General features: G+C 40.6%; 1 protein-coding gene across 2 annotated transcripts in view; it reads left to right on the top strand.

The window, feature by feature from the left end:
* MAP1A (microtubule associated protein 1A) overlaps window positions 1–20593 on the top strand; it is a 394919-nt gene that overhangs the window by 220177 nt on the left and 154149 nt on the right. Inside the window, exon 1 of one of the 2 annotated variants that reach the window (XM_077263607.1) lies at window positions 6844–7047. The exons of the other annotated variant lie outside the window; for it this stretch is intronic. The gene's annotated coding sequence lies outside the window, so the exon portion shown is untranslated. Of the gene's footprint in view, window positions 1–6843; window positions 7048–20593 lie in introns of those variants that run through there. 2 annotated transcript variants of the gene reach the window in all.

Genomic DNA, 20593 nt, shown 5'->3' with positions numbered 1-20593 from the left:
AAATGCTAAATGTGCGGTCGGAAAGGTATGAGGCAATCCAGGACAGGGCAAGATCTTTTATGCCAAGGGAAGAAAGAATCTGTAAATCTGAAATAGATCACTCTGTTTGTAATGGCTCTATATAATATACTAGATTGTGGCCCGATTCTAACGCATCGGGTATTCTAGAATATGCATGTCCCCATAGTATATGGACAATGAACCTAGATTGTGGCCCGATTCTAACGCATCGGGTATTCTAGAATATGCATGTCCTCGTAGTATATGGACAATGATGATTCCAGAATTCGCGGCAGACTGTGCCCGTCGCTGATTGGTCGAGGCAACCTTTATGACATCATCGTTGCCATGGCAACCATTATGACATCTACGTCGATACCGTGCCCGTCGCTGATTGGTCGAGGCGAATTCGTGGCAGACTGTGCCCGTCGCTGATTGGTCGAGGCAACCTTTATGACATCATCGTCGCCATGCTGTGCCCGTCGCTGATTGGTCGAGGCCTGGCGGCCTCGACCATTTAGAGATGCGGGATTTCCAGGACAGACAGACAGACAGAAAAACCCTTAGACAATTATATATATAGATGAGTTTCACTTTTTATATTGAAGAACTGAAATAAATTAACTTTTTGATGATATTCTAATTTTGTGAGAAGCACTTGTATTATAGTGAGTCCTCTGCATATACTATATACTGTACTTGTACAGCCACTCTCTAGACCTCTCATCCCCTATTACTTCAGCTCTTAGGTGTACAGTGGGGGATATACTGTAGTATCACAATCTCTCACCTATAAAACATCCTATTCCATGGAAATGCCATAAATGGTTAATATTGGCATACTCCTTTAATTAAAAAAAATATCTTTATGGTCCTATTTTCACAGTTTTTTCAGAAGATATCAACATTAAAAATTAAATCTAGCTGCAAAAGCACTGCTGATGCATCATCAGTTCAGTCTATCAGTGCGTTCCTATACATATTGGCAGGAAACTATGCCAGCTTTCAGGAGCACAGTCACACACTGGCATAATCACCACTTTAGATAGCATTTGTTGCTAGGCAGTGGAAAGAATGTATTCTGCGACTACTTGATAAATACAGCACAGAAGAAAATGTTCATTAGGGAAGAACTCACTAATGAATTATTGCAAATGTTAATTCTGTTATGAATAAGGTATAATGAATGTTAATAATCGTAACTGACAGATGTGTGGTACTTAATGGGGATCTGTCACCAGATGTCGCTATACAAACTGCATACATTATTAATCTATCTCTTAGATTGGGTGAGGCTGATGTACTTACTTTGAAAATTCATGGTAAAAAATGCATTCTGAAAGTTTTCCTGCATGAATTTAAAATACACATTTTATGAGTTGATCTCTAGCTGGCCTCATAATGTTCATCCTAATATGAGGATTAAATAGCCATTCTGACATGGATCTTCAAATTAGCTAGCTTTATCAAGTCTAAGTGTCCTAGGTAAAACATGGCTTAGTCCTAGTAAAAGAATCCTAGGTAAAAATGTCCTAGTCTTAGTGAAAAAGGCCTTGGAAAAAAATGTCATAGTCCTATTGAAAGAGTCCTAGGTAAAAAATGTCCTAGTCCTAGTGAAAGAGTCCTAGGTAAAAAATGCCCTAGTACTAGTGAAAGAGTCCTAGGTAAAAATGTCCTAATGCTAGGGAGAGACCTAGGGAAAATGTCCTAGTGAAAGAGTCCTAGGTAAAAAATGTCCTAGTCCTAGTGAAAGAGTCCTAGGTAAAAAATGTCCTAGTCCTAGTGAAAGAGTCCTAGGTAAAAATGCCCTAGTACTAGTGAAAGAGTCCTAGGTAAAAATGTCCTAATGCTAGGGAAAGAGTCCTAGGGAAAATGTCCTAGTCCTAGTGAAAGAGTCCTAGGTAAAAATGTCGTAGTCTTAGTGAAAAAGGCCTAGGAAAAAAATGTAATAGTCCTATTGAAAGAGTCCTAGGTAAAAAATGTTCTAGTCCTAGTGAAAGAGTCCTAGGTAAAAATTGCCCTAGTACTAGTGTACTAGTGAAAGAGTCCTAGGTAAAAATGTCCTAATGCTAGGGAAAGAATCCTAGGGAAAAATGTCCTAGTAAAATGTCCTAGTCCTAGTGAAAGAGTCCTAGGTAAAAATGCCCTAGTACTAGTGAAAGAGTCCTAGGTAAAAATGCCCTAATGCTAGGGAAAGAGTCCTAGGTAAAAATGCCCTAGTACTAGTGAAAGAGTCCTAGGTAAAAATGCCCTAATGCTAGGGAAAGAGTCCTAGGGAAAAATGTTATAGTGTGAAATCTGGGGACAGATTCCCTATAAGTGATTGGAGGTAGGATATAAAGGAGGATGGGAAATTATTGCCCATTTTATGTTCTATATTATACGTGCATGTTGTTTCTTGTCTGATAATGTTAAAATACAACAGGAAATATGATGTTAGGTCATATAATATCTGATTACTATATACCGTACTTATTGCTCTGGTCATGTGTGCTAAAGAAATCACGTTTATATATTTTTTACTCTATTTATACAGATGTTTTGGTGGTTTTGATTTTTGAAGCCCTTAGTTGTGCATTTTGATCAATAATTTACTAAGATGAATTATTCAGAGGGTTATTGATTAAATAAGGTTTGATTGTTCTTGCTATTCCCAATTGTTTATCTCCTGCAACTACATACATGAAGCAGCAGAAAGGACATCTTTCCAGGGATTCAAGCCTGTAGTCAAGCAGTGCTGTCAGAAAAAAAATAAATCGTTCAGGGACGCTGCAGGGATTTGATAACTCACATTGGCTCAGTGTGATCACATTAGCCATCACAAATTATAAAAATAATTGTCAAGGATTCTCTTAAAAATTATAGGATTTATGAATAGAGCGAGATAATTGTACTGCTTGATTGTCACAGTTATTGCTGTCTAGATAGAGACAGACAGACAGATAGATGATAGCTAGATAGATGCATGATAGATAGATAGATAGATAGATAGATAGATAGATAGATAGATAGATGATAGGTAGATAGAGACAGACAGATAGATGATAGCTAGATAGATGCATGATAGATAGATAGATAGATGATAGATAGATAGATAGATAGATAGATACATAGATAGATAGATGATAGGTAGATAGAGACACAGACAGATAGATAATAGCTAGATAGATGCATGATAGATAGATAGATAGAAAGATAGATAGATAGATAGATAGATAGATAGATAGATAGATAGATAGATAGATAGATAGATAGATAGATTTGCTTCTGTGATATTATAGTGGCACTATACTTTTTCATATTTTTTTTTCACATATTTTATTTCTATTCACATAAGCACAGGGTTTCCAATTTTTGGAAACTTCCAGTGGAAAATCTGTCTATGATGTAAGGGCTTGGGTGTTGGCCATCACAAAAGTAGGTCAGCATCTAAAGTAAACAGCAGGTTCTGGCAATAGGTCCTCACAGTCTTAATGACTTCTGAAGAACGAACGCTGCTGGAAGACAAAGGCTGGACGACAAACAACTGATTTAGACATTTCTGTCGTTAATATTACCTAAAGCTTCTTCAGATGACTCAGTCTCATCAAATGTTACATTACGCTGATAATAATTTATGCATTGATTTACTGTGAGGGACCAACTCTAGAATGATTTTTCCAGGTCATTAACTCTTGTCTAAGTGATACCCTGGGCCCTAGGGCTATAATAACAGTGCAGGGAGGACCATGTCCCGTGTAATTCAGTCTCACCCAAGGGACAGCTGAGACCCATAACAGTGTCACAGAAAGCTAACACAAGACTCTATTTTTGTTTAATTAACAAATTAATATAAATAACATATCTTTCCCATCTCATTTTTCATGACTATTACCGGTAATTATATTTCTGCTTCTACAATCTATATATCTCTATATTTAGAAATCTGCACCTCTTTATGTCTATCTAGCTATTTATTATCTATCTATCTATCTATCTATCTATCTATCTATCTATCTATCTATCTATCTAATCTATCTATCTATCTATCTATCTATTTTGCTACCTATTAATAACCTCTATATCTACAGTATCTGTCTATTCCTCTGTCTGTCTAGCTCTTTTTCTCATCTCTGTCTATCGGGCTATTCATTATATATCTTTCTGCCTGTTCACCTATTCCTCTGTCCTTCTCTTTATTTAAAATCGTTCTGCCTATTTAGCCAATTCTTATCTACAGCTCTGGCAAAAATTAAGAGACCACTGCAAAATGTTCAGTTTGTCTGATTTTTCTCTTTATAGGTATATTTTTGAGTAAAATGTAAATTTTTCTTTTTTTCTATAAACTATTGACAACATGTCTACGAATTTCCAAGCAATAAATCTACTTGTACTTGATAATATTTTTCTGTTTGATATCCATCTACCTTGTATGATTCTAACTTTTCTAGCTATCTATCTATCTAGAAATAAATCAAGGCAGTACCAGCAGAAAAAAGGGGAGCAGGGGTGCAGAGCCTCCCAGGCATAAACCAATCTTCCATTTCCACTATATGAATTGTTTTGGTTAGTAATTAGAAAAGTATATTAAGTCTCTGTCACGGGTTTACCGCGACAGAGAGGAGCCAGAAGACCGCAGCGTCTGATTTCTCCTACTCCTGCACTTCACCTTATTAAACAGTGTAAATTTCTTTGGGCAGTGCAGGGGTTAATCTGCTCAGTTGAGAGCTCTTGGAGCTAAGGCTCTCAGCTGTTCACTGTTAGCCACTCCCATCTCCTATATAATCTGGGTCCTGACTAACACACATGGTCAGAACTAGCTTAGGCCAGGTTCACATTAGCGTTCGGGGGCTTTTCAGAGGGCTGCGTATTTCCTACGTTAAGCTCCACCTACTTCCGCATAATTCTGCAATCCCGTGCGGACGGCGGGTGCATCAAAACAACGCATCCACATACATCCGCATGTCCTGCATACCCAATGCTAAAGATAGGTACGCAGGACGCAAGCAGAAGTATGTGGAAGTAGGCGGAGCTTAACAGAGGACTTACGCAGCTCTCTGCAAAGCCCCCGAATGTTAATATGAACTTGGCCTTATGCTGCATGGCTCGGACGATAGGTGTTGGTGGTTATTTGAGTAGTTGGTTGGTGGATTTACAGTATGTGTGAGAGTTGCTTGGTTTTGTGAGTGTGATATTACCCTTTCTTCTCCTACTTTGGTTTTACCCCATCCTCCACTCCCTGTTCCATACCTCTGTTATATGTGAGTGTATGTTTGGTATTTTCCATTACCCCTGTTCGTATTGCCTTGTTAGTCTGGTTTGTGTACTACAGTGCACTACTACTCCCCCCTTCCCTGGCTGGGGGAATGGTACAGACTGAGGCGGATTGAGGAGCTAATGCAAGGTACGTGGCATCTTCACTTTCTGAAGTAACCCGGGGAACAGGGCGCCCTCTAGCATTAGGAACAGGGAAGGAGCCCCTGGTTACGGAACACCCGATAACAAAGTTTTGACAGTCTCCCATTGTAGGCCTTTGTAATCATTGCTTGTTAAAAGTAGCAGCAGGGTCCATATCAGCCAGTAATAATATTGCTTTAAGTATCAAACTTTGAATAGAAAAATGACAAGTGAAATCTGTTTTTTTTTTGTTTGAGCCAAGGGAATGGGGGTCAAGGTTCATGTTATCCCTATATACATGACATCTGTCCCAAACAGAGTAGTATATGACTTTTGTAATAATTCACAACTATTTGGACTGTGGAATGACATTGAATTTAATTAAACATCAAAGTTGTTTCTGCGTCTGGCTGTTCGACTCCAAACCGTTTCTATATATGTATGATGAATAGTAATATGAATTTGACGTAACTGTAATATCCCAGGCTATGGTCACATTGTATTTTACCCTACTATGGAGCCTGTGTCAGGAGCTTCTATATGGAGCCCTAAACAATGGGATTTAGACGTAAAGCGTGGTGAAGCTACTCACTATATTAAGCCATAAGTCGTCTATTACTACTGCTGTTCCCGCTTTATTCCATCTTACTCTGTTCATTTAGCACACCACCCCACTGGTGTTTGTGAGATTCATGTTATTTTCAGGAGCTGCTTAGCAGCGTACTTTGTTTGGCCATATTCATTCTCACTTTGTACTCCGCCTAGCGCTCTGTTCGTCATTTTAGTCAGACACAAGAGTGCAGTCTACTACATTTTGTGACAGCATAAAAAATTTGAATACTCCTGGAATAGAGGTCAGGTGGAGTACAAAGCCATCCTGCCTCACTATAGTGAATGATTCTGTCTGAGTTCTGTCCAAATCTCATTTTTTGGGGCTTCTTACGGAAGCCCCTGACAAAGTCTGTAACGTAGAGTAAAACATAATGTGTGCATAGCATTAGATTGATTTTTTTTTTTACAGGACAAATGATTATTCATCATATTTTGGCATTCGGTGAATGGAACTATAGCTTCAAATATAGATAAATTAGTGGTCACAATGGCTGGCAATTTTCTGTACTGCTTGTCAGCAATTACACAGTCAGCCTAAGCCCCAGCCGAAAACAGAAAATAATAAATTGTGTTTAACCAAACTTTCAACGCTTTAGGTTTAGTGTCAATTCCCATGTATTGGTTTAGTATTGGGGAAGATTCTGAAGTTTTCTAGACTTGACCATACGGTCCTGGTCAAATTAAATATTAAACATTTTTTATATTCTTTATTGTGCATCTGGAAGAGCGATCTAAGAGCGTAGCCATGAAATATTAAAGGTGAGTGTGATCTAGGGGGTGATCAGATGTGTGAGATGTGGCGGATTATGGGTTAAGTCTGCCTGGTGCATTGTGGAGTGGGTGTCAGAGAGGCAGGGCTCCTCCCTGGTTTGCTTTCAGAGAGCAGCTGCCTTGTGCTGGCTCTTCTCTACCATTGTACCACTGCACATCTCTCCCTGTTTTCACTATTTTACTTATTTTTTCTTTAAACTCCCAATCTAAAGACGCTTTGTGTAATCTTCAGCTTCCCTGGCATCTCCGGCAGTGACTGACACTACTCTGGACTCCTGGTACAGAATGGTATGTTGTAAAATGGCTCTTCCCACTGTAGGATTGTAGTGTTAGATGGATGACTTGTATCTTGTAATTGTGTCTCGTAGCTGAAGAACTTAATGTCACAATAACCTGGACCTTTACGCCTTTCATGCTGCCTCTCTGTAGAATTAGAGTGTTAATGTAGTTGTAATCTGAGATTAGCTGCCGTCTGCATTTAAGAAGCCTTGCGCTAAAAACAGATTAATTGAAGCTCTCTCCTGCTCATGCGAATGTTATGTCTGGCTGTTTTCATCCAGCTGGAAAGTACGATGGAAATTCCATACAATCCAGCCTTAGAAGGAAGGAGCGGGCTCATGTCTCATTTCCCTGACACCAGCCACAAATCCCTTCCCTGCCTCTTTCATTATTATGGTGGGAGCTGGAGATCTGATCATTGCCCTGGGATCCTGCAACTGATGCTGACACTTGTGATCAGGACATGAAATGATGATGGATGGAGGTACCGACTACATGGCGACTCTCCTCACTCTACTCCAGATTAGAGGACAGCCAGGCACAAGGGCGTTGGGTTCAGAAAATACTTTAATAGTTTATATTACTCCTCCCTGGCCACTCCTGTCCCAAATGGGCTGGTATCTGAGACGTGGTGTCCGTCGCTTCAGGTAAAAAGTAACCAGGGTGTATGCCAAGATACTAAGGGCATCTGGTTTATTATTTCTCCCAAGGCCATGGATATTTTCTATCTGGATGTCACCCTTATCAAATATGCCAAAATTTACTGAATAGTGGTGGACAGATTTTCAGCTTTACGCATCTTATTATGGTGTTCTGTGTGACACTTGATATTGATGAGTTTTGTGGCCCATTTGTATAGATTTGTCATAAAAGGCCTGTCAGGCCTGGTCTAGAAAATTCCATGTCATGTCATGCTGTCTCCGAGGCCTTCGCCATACAGCAACATAAGGAACTCAGATACCATTGCCAAGAAGAGTTTGTCTCCATGGCGACTGTTTCCTCTGGGTACCTGAAGCCTTCCCGGACTGGCCCTACGTGTAGCTATATGATGCTATAATGTTCAGTATCATTTATTGTTGTGTTTTATCGCTCTCTTACCTGTGGTCATTACAGTGTAGGCTATGTATGCATGGCTGTGTAACCTGTACACTGCTGCTCCACTCAGCATCTTCAGCCTGCTATCTCTTATTTGAAACACTCTCTCTGTATATATATGTTTATATGTGTGTATATATGTATATATGAGTGTATGCGTGTATATATATATATGTGTGTGTGTGTGTGTATATGAGTGTATACGTGTGTGTGTATATATATATACTGTATGTATATATATATATGTGTGTGTGTATGTCTATATATAGATGTGTAAAGTGTATATATGTGAGTGTGTATCTATATGTGTGTGTGAGTGTATGTATATATATATGTGTGTGTGTGAGCATATATGTGTGCGTATATATGAGTGTATGCACGTGTGTATATATATATATATAAGTGTGTGTGTGTGTATATATACATATGTATATATATATATATATATATATATATATATATATATAGATACACACTTGTACATGTCTATATTTACCTGTATATACATGCCTAAACCACTATGCATCTATGTTTGTCTATATATCTATCTGTCTGCCTACAACTATGTGTGTGTGTATCTGTCAGTCTGTCTGTCCATGTGTATCTAAATTTATATTTTTCCCTGTACATGTGTCCATATACTCTCTCTCTCTATCTCTCTCTCTCTCTCTATATATATATATATAAGAAATCAGCCTGTCCATAGCTATCTATATATACAGGGTCTAACCAAGGGAGTTTTTTAACCTCACACCTATCACCTGCTAATATGTTTATTTGTCACTTAGCTGTTTATTTAAAAAAAAAAAAAAAAAAAAAAAAAAGTGTGTATATCACTTGAAAAATGGAGGCAGCACACCAAACCAAACAATTAGAAATAAAGTAGATTTTTAATAGCCCCTAATGGGGATGTTTCGGTCCACATGTGGACCTTTCTCCATGTATGTACCAAAACATCGCCATTATGGGCTATTAAAAATCTACTTTATTTCTATTTTTTGCAGTGATGTGCTGCCTCCAGTTTTTTTTTATATTTTGGGGGGATTGGTTTTTGCCTGGTAGGCATGGCACTCTTCTATTTCTGCTTGTGCTGTATCTACGTTCTTTCTTTTGTGTATATATCTAGATTGATAGATAATACATAGATAGATAATAGATAGCTAGATAGATAGATAATGGATATATATATATTATTTTGTATTAGGCCTTTACAACACTACATTTTCAAAATGGCTTCCAGATCCAAATCCAAAGGCCTACACCTACCTCAGATGGGGTATTTAGTAGTCTGTTTATTCAGGCAACCTTCTTTGTGGTTATAGTTCCTCTTTCTAGAAATAATGTTCAAGTGTAAGCAGCTTGATAAATGGTCATTAAATCATGTCGGAGTTGTAATTTGGCAGCAGTGTTCATTCCAATTATTGCCTGAATGCATTCTTTGGTAAATTACTGTTTTACTCTATGAAAAATATTTACTCTATTTAAACCATCATTTATAAAAATCAATTTTGCTTTTTTTATTTTACCAGTTTATTTTTATGAGCTTTGTTCTTGGAGTTATGTAATGTATTTGGGGTTATTGAATATATGTGACTTTTCTGTATGTGATTTGTAGTACAAGGAAAATTTCTAATATTTGTTAGATGATTAATAGATAGATTGACAGATAAACGGTATAAGTGAGATAAATTAGTGATAGTTTTTTCATAGATATAAGATATACGTATATACCATATGTATGAAATAGATACAGATAGATAGATACTGTAGATAGATAGCAAAAGCTGAGGTTTAGCATGTGTCATTTATCTATTATATAAATGTCTCATATCTTTCTGTCTGTATCTAGCTATCATCTATCTATTATCTATGTAACATCTATCTATCTATTTATCATCTATCTATAGATCTATCTATCATCTATCTATTTATCTATCTATCATCTATCTATCTATCTATATCATCTATCTATTATCTATCATCTATCTATCTATCTATCATCTATCTATTATCTATATATCATCTATCTATCTATCATATATTTATCATCTATCTATCTATCTATCTATCTATCTATCTATCTATCTATTATCTATCTATCTGTCATCTATCTATCTATCTATCTATCTATCTATCATCTATCTATTTTCTATATATCATCTATCTATCTATCATGTATAGATCTATCTATCATCTATTATCTATCTATTATCTATCTACCATCTATCTATCTGTCATCTATCTATCTATCTATCTATCTATCTGTCATCTATTTATTATCTATCTTTCTATCTATCTATCTATCTATCTATCTATCTATCTATCTATCCATATCTATCATCTATCTATCTATCTATCTATCTATCTATCATCTATATATCTGTATTCATCTATCTATTATTTATCTGTCTATCTATCATCGATCTATTATCTATCTATTATTTATCTATCATCTATCTATTGTCTATCTATTATCTATCTATCTGTCTATCATCTATCTATTTATCATCTATCCATCTATCTGTCTATCTATTATCTATCTATCTATTATCTATCTCTGTCTATTATCTATCATCTATTTATCATCTATCTATAATTTATGTATCTATTTATCTATCATCCATCTATTATCTATTTAACATCTATCTATCCATCTATCTATCTGTCCGTATTTCTGCCTATATATTTCTAGCATTCACATCTCATTTATATCTGTCAGTATGTCGATTTATTCCTCCGACCGTCCCATATGTATCTCATATTCTGATATGTGCTACTTTGGCCTTTTTGTGAATCCATTTGTGCATTTCTTATTGTAGCTTCCATAAATCTGGTCCCCTGAATCGCTGTGCCCAAAGAAGGTACACAGAGTCACATTACAAGACCCTTTTTCATACGTACTTGCAGAATATAGTAAGAACAGGGAGAGGTTCATCCAGTGAAATGTAGATTTGCAGCACACAGTGGAGGATGCATCAGCAAAGCTCCTTGTATAGAGGAGGAGGTGGGGGAGGGAAGAAAGGAGCTTCAGTGTCAGTAACTAGAATGAAATGACCACAGACCAGATTCTGAGAAAGAACTGACATTGGATGTCTGATAGGGTAGTTGTATGGACCTCATTCATCACTGAGAGATATTGTTGGTTTGGGAGGGGCCGGTCGTGACACACATACACACGCACTCACACTGCGGCAAAGGCTGCAGCTGATTCCTACAAGCCGTCTGCTGCAGAGCAAGCCATTTTCTCTTTAATAAGATATCTGTTTCCTCCGTTTTGACATAGCAAGTGCTTATTCTAGTAGCAAATAACCTACTTTGCTTGGCTTGCAGGAAACAGGAAATTGAACCATGTGTCCTTCCAAATACAACTGTAGCAACATCTCAGGAACTTGCTATTACTATATTACTTTACTCACCAAGAAATGTTCTGGTGCTTACATAAGTGGCAGATTCCGGTGATATATTGAAACAATGTATAGATCATAATTTGTTTCTCTTAAAGGTAAATCCTCTGGTGCAGACGTCATAACTGGGCCTTCTAACTAACCAATGACTTCTCATGTCTAATGATGACGTACTGTGCAAAATATCTGTACATGACCCAATATATACGGCCACGTTCACACGTTCAGTATTTGGTCAGTATTTTACCTCAGTATCTGTAAGCCAAAACCAGGAGTGGATCAATCTGAGGAAAAGTATATAGAAACACGTCACCACTTCTGTATTTATCACCCACTCCTGGTCTTGGCTTACAAATACTGAGGTAAAAAATTCACCAAATACTGAAAGTGTGAATGTGGCCAGAGAGTGATATGTTATTATTAAATTTTCCTTTCTTATGTAGTTGGGTGTCATATTGTATGGCATTAGGGCCTGCTTGTAATGGCTACCTATGAAACCTCTGTTCTCTCATGAGGCAGCTTTTTCCACTACATTGTACGTATGGCTTTGCAATGCAATTATATAACATTTGTCTTTACTTGCGTTCACAAAAAAATCAGATGTTATTCTTAATCTACTATAAAGTATTTTTGTATAGCAATTATAGAATGATGCATTGTATAGAGAATGATATAACGCTCAGACTACACTGTGAGGTACCCGCTTGTACAAGCAAAAAAGCCTCAGTACAGCAAGTGCTAACCTTTTCATGGCCCAGTAACATTAGTCCAAGTTAATAACCATAAAAGAATATTTTATAGGGCAACTCACATTTGTTATTCTGGGAGAAAATCTAGGCCTCAAAAGGCAGCATCGGCGAAGCACGTGTTGTGGTGGGTATGCACCAGTCTGTGGTCAGGTATCCTGCTCACCAGAGGGGTTACTTTCAGTTACTTTTATAGTCTCCCTTGTATTTTTATACGACTAGGAATTATTGTAAGTCTATAATGTGTATGCGATAGGTCCTTTAGATCTCTAGATACACATTGCACTTTGTTCCATGATTTTTATGCTTATTCTACCTGGTCCACATTAACTGTTTCATCATGTGTGGTGATAACCTTGTCCATATCAGTGAGTACACATTCCTTTTCTATCGCTGTATGTGCCTATTTTATTATTGCCTGTATTGTATTTGTCTGTGAATAAAGTAAACTATTTGTGTAATGTGGATAAAAGAAAAATAACACACACTGGCGCTCACCACACTTGTGGGCAAAAAGGCTGGTGACAGGGAGAATGGATGATGGACTGTACACCCCTAGCTGCTGGGATCACTAAACAGGATCTGTGCCTATCCTGGAAGAGAATAAAGAATTATCACAAAAAACGAGGTGATGCCGCGCTCAGGGGTTAATTGCTACATGATACTGGACGGCGTGTGGCTGGTAGCCGAGTCCTAATTAGTGCCCGGAATGGAGATATAAATATATATCCTTGGCCTGACGAAGAAGGCCGAGCACCTTCGAAACGCGTTGGTTAGTCATTCCTTTTTTGGCCCCAACGCCGCTCCGTACCTCTTGTGACGTCACAGTTCAAGCACGCGCGAGCCGGCGCCAGCAGCCATCTTTTTCCTCGCGGTTACCAGGGACGCCTTCAGCCTGGGCTCCAAAGTATCGCGTCAGCTCCTCCTCCTGATCCCTTATTCCCCGCATACGCCGCAACAGCAATTAGCCGTTGCCGGATTGGGCAGCTGTTGTGAAACTGGATTTTGGGCTCCCCCGGTGGCCACTGGTGGAATTGAACTTGTGTGCATCATCCCCTCTGTTCACCTGTTCCCATCAGGATGTGGGAGTCGCTATTTAACCTTGCTCCTCTGTCACTTCCATGCCGGTCAACATTGTAATCAGAAGCCTTTCTGTGCATGTTCCTGCTACCAGACAACTTCCAGCTAAGTCGGACTTTTGTCCTTGTTTGTTTTTTTGCATTTTGTTCCAGTTCACAGCTGCAGTTTCGTTTCTGTGTCTGGAAAGCTCTTGTGATCTGAAATTGCCACTCTGATGTTATGAGTTAATACTAGAGTCTTAAAGTAATTTCAGGATGGTGTATTGATAGGGTTTTCAGCTGACCATGAAAGTACCCTTTCTGTCTTCCTGCTATCTAGTAAGCGGACCTCGATTTTGCTAAACCTATTTTCATACTACGTTTGTCATTTTCATCTTAAATCACCGCCAATATATGTGGGGGCCTCTGTCTGCCTTTCGGGGAAATTTCTCTAGAGGTGAGCCAGGACTATATTTTCCTCTGCCAGGATTAGTTAGTCCTCCGGCCGGCGCTGGGCGTCTAGGGATAAAACGCAGGCTACGCTACCCGGCTACTGTTAGTTGTGCGGCAGGTTTAGTTCATGGTCAGTTTAAGTTTCCATCCTTCCAAGAGCTAGTTCCTATGTATGCTGGGCTATGTTCTCTTGCCATTGAGAACCATAACAGTTTGACCGGCCCACAAAGGGTTAAATTAATTGGCAGAGAAAGGAGAGAAAAAAGAAGTCTGCTGAAAAATTTTTTTTTTTTTTTTTTTTTCCTTCAGTTCTGAGTGTGCTTTCAATTGAATCACTTGCAAGTCTGCCTATATTGCAGCCTTCCTCTCTCTCTCTCCTTCTAATCCTGGAATGGCTCTGTGTTCACCTGTTTAAAATGGATATTCAGAGTTTAGCTGCAGGTTTGAATAATCTCACCACGAAAGTTCAAAATTTACAAGATTTTGTTGTTCATGTTCCTATATCTGAACCTAGAATTCCTTTGCCTGAATTTTTCTCGGGGAATAGATCTTGCTTTCAAAATTTCAAAAATAATTGCAAGTTGTTTTTGTCCCTGAAATCTCGCTCTGCTGGAGATCCTGCTCAGCAGGTCAGGATTGTGATTTCCTTGCTCCGGGGCGACCCTCAAGATTGGGCTTTTGCATTGGCTCCAGGGGATCCTGCGTTGCTCAATGTGGATGCGTTTTTTCTGGCCTTGGGGTTGCTTTATGAGGAACCTCATTTAGAGCTTCAGGCGGAAAAAGCCTTGATGTCCCTATCTCAGGGGCAAGATGAAGTTGAAATATACTGCCAAAAATTCCGTAAATGGTCTGTGCTTACTCAGTGGAATGAGTGCGCCCTGGCGGCGAATTTCAGAGAGGGTCTCTCTGATGCCGTTAAGGATGTTATGGTGGGGTTCCCTGTGCCTGCGGGTCTGAATGAGTCCATGACAATGGCTATCCAGATCGATAGACGTCTGCGGGAGCGCAAACCTGTGCACCATTTGGCGGTGTCTACTGAGAAGACGCCAGAGAATATGCAATGTGATAGAATTCTGTCCAGAAGCGAACGGCAGAATTTTAGACGAAAAAATGGGTTGTGCTTTTATTGTGGTGATTCAACTCATGTTATATCAGCATGCTCTAAGCGTACTAAGAAGCTTGATAAGTCAGTTTCAATTGGCACTTTTCAGTCTAAGTTTATTCTATCTGTGACCCTGATTTGTTCTTTATCATCTATTACCGCGGATGCCTATGTCGACTCTGGCGCCGCTTTGAGTCTTATGGATTGGTCCTTTGCCAAACGCTGTGGGTATGATTTAGAGCCTCTTGAAACTCCTATACCTCTGAAGGGGATTGACTCCACCCCATTGGCTAGTAATAAACCACAATACTGGACACAAGTAACTATGCGAATTAATCCGGATCATCAGGAGATTATTCGCTTTCTTGTGCTGTATAATCTACATGATGTGTTGGTGCTTGGATTGCCATGGCTGCAATCTCATAACCCAGTCCTCGACTGGAACGCTATGTCTGTGTTAAGCTGGGGATGTAAGGGGATGCATGGGGACGTACCTTTGGTTTCCATTTCGTCATCTATTCCCTCTGAGATTCCTGAATTCTTGTCTGACTATCGTGACGTTTTTGAAGAACCTAAGCTTGGTTCATTACCTCCGCACCGGGAGTGCGATTGTGCCATAGATTTGATTCCGGGTAGTAAATACCCTAAGGGTCGTTTATTTAATCTGTCTGTGCCTGAACATGCTGCTATGCGAGAATATATAAAGGAGTCCTTGGAAAAGGGACATATTCGTCCTTCGTCATCTCCCTTAGGAGCCGGTTTTTTCTTTGTGTCTAAGAAAGATGACTCTTTGAGGCCGTGTATTGATTATCGGCTTTTGAATAAAATCACGGTTAAATATCAATATCCGTTGCCACTGCTGACTGATTTGTTTGCTCGCATAAAGGGGGCCAAGTGGTTCTCTAAGATAGATCTCCGTGGGGCGTATAATTTGGTGCGAATTAAGCAGGGGGATGAGTGGAAAACCGCATTTAATACGCCCGAGGGCCACTTTGAGTATTTGGTGATGCCTTTTGGCCTTTCAAATGCCCCTTCAGTCTTTCAGTCCTTTATGCATGACATTTTCCGTGATTATTTGGATAAATTTATGATCGTGTATCTGGATGATATTCTGATTTTTTCGGATGACTGGGACTCTCATGTCCAGCAGGTCAGGAGGGTTTTTCAGGTTTTGCGGTCTAATTCCTTGTGTGTGAAGGGTTCTAAGTGCGTTTTTGGGGTTCAAAAGATTTCCTTCTTGGGATACATTTTTTCCCCCTCTTCCATCGAGATGGATCCTGTCAAGGTTCGGGCTATTTGTGATTGGACGCAACCCTCTTCTCTTAAGAGTCTTCAGAAATTTTTGGGCTTTGCTAACTTTTATCGTCGATTTATTGCTGGTTTTTCTGATGTTGTTAAACCATTGACTGATTTGACTAAGAAGGGTGCTGATGTTGCTGATTGGTCCCCTGCTGCTGTGGAGGCCTTTCGGGAGCTTAAGCGCCGCTTTTCTTCCGCCCCTGTGTTGCGTCAGCCTGATGTTGCTCTTCCTTTTCAGGTTGAGGTCGACGCTTCTGAAATCGGAGCTGGGGCGGTTTTGTCGCAAAGAAGTTCCGACTGCTCCGTGATGAAACCTTGTGCTTTTTTTTCTCGTAAATTTTCGCCCGCCGAGCGGAATTATGATATTGGGAATCGGGAGCTTTTGGCCATGAAGTGGGCTTTTGAGGAGTGGCGTCATTGGCTTGAGGGGGCTAGACATCAGGTGGTGGTATTGACCGACCACAAGAATTTGATTTATCTTGAGTCCGCCAGACGCCTGAATCCTAGACAGGCGCGCTGGTCGTTGTTTTTCTCTCGGTTTAATTTTGTGGTGTCATACCTACCGGGTTCTAAGAATGTTAAGGCGGATGCCCTTTCTAGGAGTTTTGAGCCTGACTCCCCTGGTAATTCTGAACCTACAGGTATCCTTAAGGATGGAGTGATATTGTCTGCCGTTTCTCCAGACCTGCGGCGGGCCTTGCAGGATTTTCAGGCGGATAGACCTGATCGTTGCCCACCTGGTAGACTGTTTGTTCCTGATGATTGGACCAGTAAAGTCATTTCTGAGGTTCATTCTTCTGCGTTGGCAGGTCATCCTGGAATCTTTGGTACCAGGGATTTGGTGGCAAGGTCCTTCTGGTGGCCTTCCCTGTCACGAGATGTACGAGGCTTTGTGCAGTCTTGTGACGTTTGTGCTCGGGCCAAGCCTTGTTGTTCTCGGGCTAGTGGATTGTTGTTGCCCTTGCCTATCCCGAAGAGGCCTTGGACGCACATCTCGATGGATTTTATTTCGGATCTTCCTGTTTCTCAGAAGATGTCTGTCATCTGGGTGGTGTGTGACCGTTTCTCTAAGATGGTCCATTTGGTTCCCCTGCCTAAGTTGCCTTCTTCTTCCGAGTTGGTTCCTCTGTTTTTTCAAAATGTGGTTCGTTTGCATGGTATTCCGGAGAATATCGTTTCTGACAGAGGAACCCAATTCGTGTCTAGATTTTGGCGGGCATTCTGTGCTAGGATGGGCATAGATTTGTCTTTCTCGTCTGCTTTCCATCCTCAGACTAATGGCCAGACCGAGCGGACGAATCAGACTTTGGAGACATATTTGAGGTGTTTTGTGTCTGCAGATCAGGATGATTGGGTTGCTTTTTTGCCTTTAGCGGAGTTTGCCCTCAATAATCGGGCCAGCTCTGCCACCTTGGTGTCTCCTTTTTTCTGTAATTCGGGGTTTCATCCTCGATTTTCCTCCGGTCAGGTGGAATCTTCGGATTGTCCTGGAGTGGATGCTGTAGTGGAGAGGTTGCATCAGATTTGGGGGCAGGTGGTGGACAATTTGAAGTTGTCCCAGGAGAAGACTCAGCTTTTTGCCAACCGCCGGCGTCGGGTTGGTCCTCGGCTTTGTGTCGGGGACTTGGTGTGGTTGTCTTCTCGTTTTGTCCCTATGAGGGTTTCTTCTCCTAAGTTTAAGCCTCGGTTCATCGGCCCGTACAAGATATTGGAGATTCTTAACCCTGTGTCCTTCCGTTTGGACCTCCCTGCATCTTTTTCTATTCATAATGTTTTTCATCGGTCATTGTTGCGCAGGTATGAGGTACCGGTTGTGCCTTCCGTTGAGCCTCCTGCTCCGGTGTTGGTTGAGGGCGAGTTGGAGTACGTTGTGGAAAAAATCTTGGACTCCCATGTTTCCAGACGGAAACTCCAGTATCTGGTCAAATGGAAGGGATACGGTCAGGAGGATAATTCTTGGGTGACTGCCTCTGATGTTCATGCCTCCGATCTGGTCCGTGCCTTTCATAGGGCTCATCCTGATCGCCCTGGTGGTTCTGGTGAGGGTTCGGTGCCCCCTCCTTGAGGGGGGGGTACTGTTGTGAAATTGGATTTTGGGCTCCCCCGGTGGCCACTGGTGGAATTGAACTTGTGTGCATCATCCCCTCTGTTCACCTGTTCCCATCAGGATGTGGGAGTCGCTATTTAACCTTGCTCCTCTGTCACTTCCATGCCGGTCAACATTGTAATCAGAAGCCTTTCTGTGCATGTTCCTGCTACCAGACAACTTCCAGCTAAGTCGGACTTTTGTCCTTGTTTGTTTTTTTGCATTTTGTTCCAGTTCACAGCTGCAGTTTCGTTTCTGTGTCTGGAAAGCTCTTGTGATCTGAAATTGCCACTCTGATGTTATGAGTTAATACTAGAGTCTTAAAGTAATTTCAGGATGGTGTATTGATAGGGTTTTCAGCTGACCATGAAAGTACCCTTTCTGTCTTCCTGCTATCTAGTAAGCGGACCTCGATTTTGCTAAACCTATTTTCATACTACGTTTGTCATTTTCATCTTAAATCACCGCCAATATATGTGGGGGCCTCTGTCTGCCTTTCGGGGAAATTTCTCTAGAGGTGAGCCAGGACTATATTTTCCTCTGCCAGGATTAGTTAGTCCTCCGGCCGGCGCTGGGCGTCTAGGGATAAAACGCAGGCTACGCTACCCGGCTACTGTTAGTTGTGCGGCAGGTTTAGTTCATGGTCAGTTTAAGTTTCCATCCTTCCAAGAGCTAGTTCCTATGTATGCTGGGCTATGTTCTCTTGCCATTGAGAACCATAACAGTTTGACCGGCCCACAAAGGGTTAAATTAATTGGCAGAGAAAGGAGAGAAAAAAGAAGTCTGCTGAAAAATTTTTTTTTTTTTTTTTTTTTTTCCTTCAGTTCTGAGTGTGCTTTCAATTGAATCACTTGCAAGTCTGCCTATATTGCAGCCTTCCTCTCTCTCTCTCCTTCTAATCCTGGAATGGCTCTGTGTTCACCTGTTTAAAATGGATATTCAGAGTTTAGCTGCAGGTTTGAATAATCTCACCACGAAAGTTCAAAATTTACAAGATTTTGTTGTTCATGTTCCTATATCTGAACCTAGAATTCCTTTGCCTGAATTTTTCTCGGGGAATAGATCTTGCTTTCAAAATTTCAAAAATAATTGCAAGTTGTTTTTGTCCCTGAAATCTCGCTCTGCTGGAGATCCTGCTCAGCAGGTCAGGATTGTGATTTCCTTGCTCCGGGGCGACCCTCAAGATTGGGCTTTTGCATTGGCTCCAGGGGATCCTGCGTTGCTCAATGTGGATGCGTTTTTTCTGGCCTTGGGGTTGCTTTATGAGGAACCTCATTTAGAGCTTCAGGCGGAAAAAGCCTTGATGTCCCTATCTCAGGGGCAAGATGAAGTTGAAATATACTGCCAAAAATTCCGTAAATGGTCTGTGCTTACTCAGTGGAATGAGTGCGCCCTGGCGGCGAATTTCAGAGAGGGTCTCTCTGATGCCGTTAAGGATGTTATGGTGGGGTTCCCTGTGCCTGCGGGTCTGAATGAGTCCATGACAATGGCTATCCAGATCGATAGACGTCTGCGGGAGCGCAAACCTGTGCACCATTTGGCGGTGTCTACTGAGAAGACGCCAGAGAATATGCAATGTGATAGAATTCTGTCCAGAAGCGAACGGCAGAATTTTAGACGAAAAAATGGGTTGTGCTTTTATTGTGGTGATTCAACTCATGTTATATCAGCATGCTCTAAGCGTACTAAGAAGCTTGATAAGTCAGTTTCAATTGGCACTTTTCAGTCTAAGTTTATTCTATCTGTGACCCTGATTTGTTCTTTATCATCTATTACCGCGGATGCCTATGTCGACTCTGGCGCCGCTTTGAGTCTTATGGATTGGTCCTTTGCCAAACGCTGTGGGTATGATTTAGAGCCTCTTGAAACTCCTATACCTCTGAAGGGGATTGACTCCACCCCATTGGCTAGTAATAAACCACAATACTGGACACAAGTAACTATGCGAATTAATCCGGATCATCAGGAGATTATTCGCTTTCTTGTGCTGTATAATCTACATGATGTGTTGGTGCTTGGATTGCCATGGCTGCAATCTCATAACCCAGTCCTCGACTGGAACGCTATGTCTGTGTTAAGCTGGGGATGTAAGGGGATGCATGGGGACGTACCTTTGGTTTCCATTTCGTCATCTATTCCCTCTGAGATTCCTGAATTCTTGTCTGACTATCGTGACGTTTTTGAAGAACCTAAGCTTGGTTCATTACCTCCGCACCGGGAGTGCGATTGTGCCATAGATTTGATTCCGGGTAGTAAATACCCTAAGGGTCGTTTATTTAATCTGTCTGTGCCTGAACATGCTGCTATGCGAG

The sequence above is a fragment of the Ranitomeya variabilis genome, chromosome 5 (genome assembly GCF_051348905.1).
Source record: "Ranitomeya variabilis isolate aRanVar5 chromosome 5, aRanVar5.hap1, whole genome shotgun sequence".
NCBI classification, from domain to species: domain Eukaryota; kingdom Metazoa; phylum Chordata; class Amphibia; order Anura; family Dendrobatidae; genus Ranitomeya; species Ranitomeya variabilis.
The sequence above is the reverse complement of the archived record's forward strand: the minus strand, read 5'-3'. Positions and strand labels throughout refer to the sequence as shown.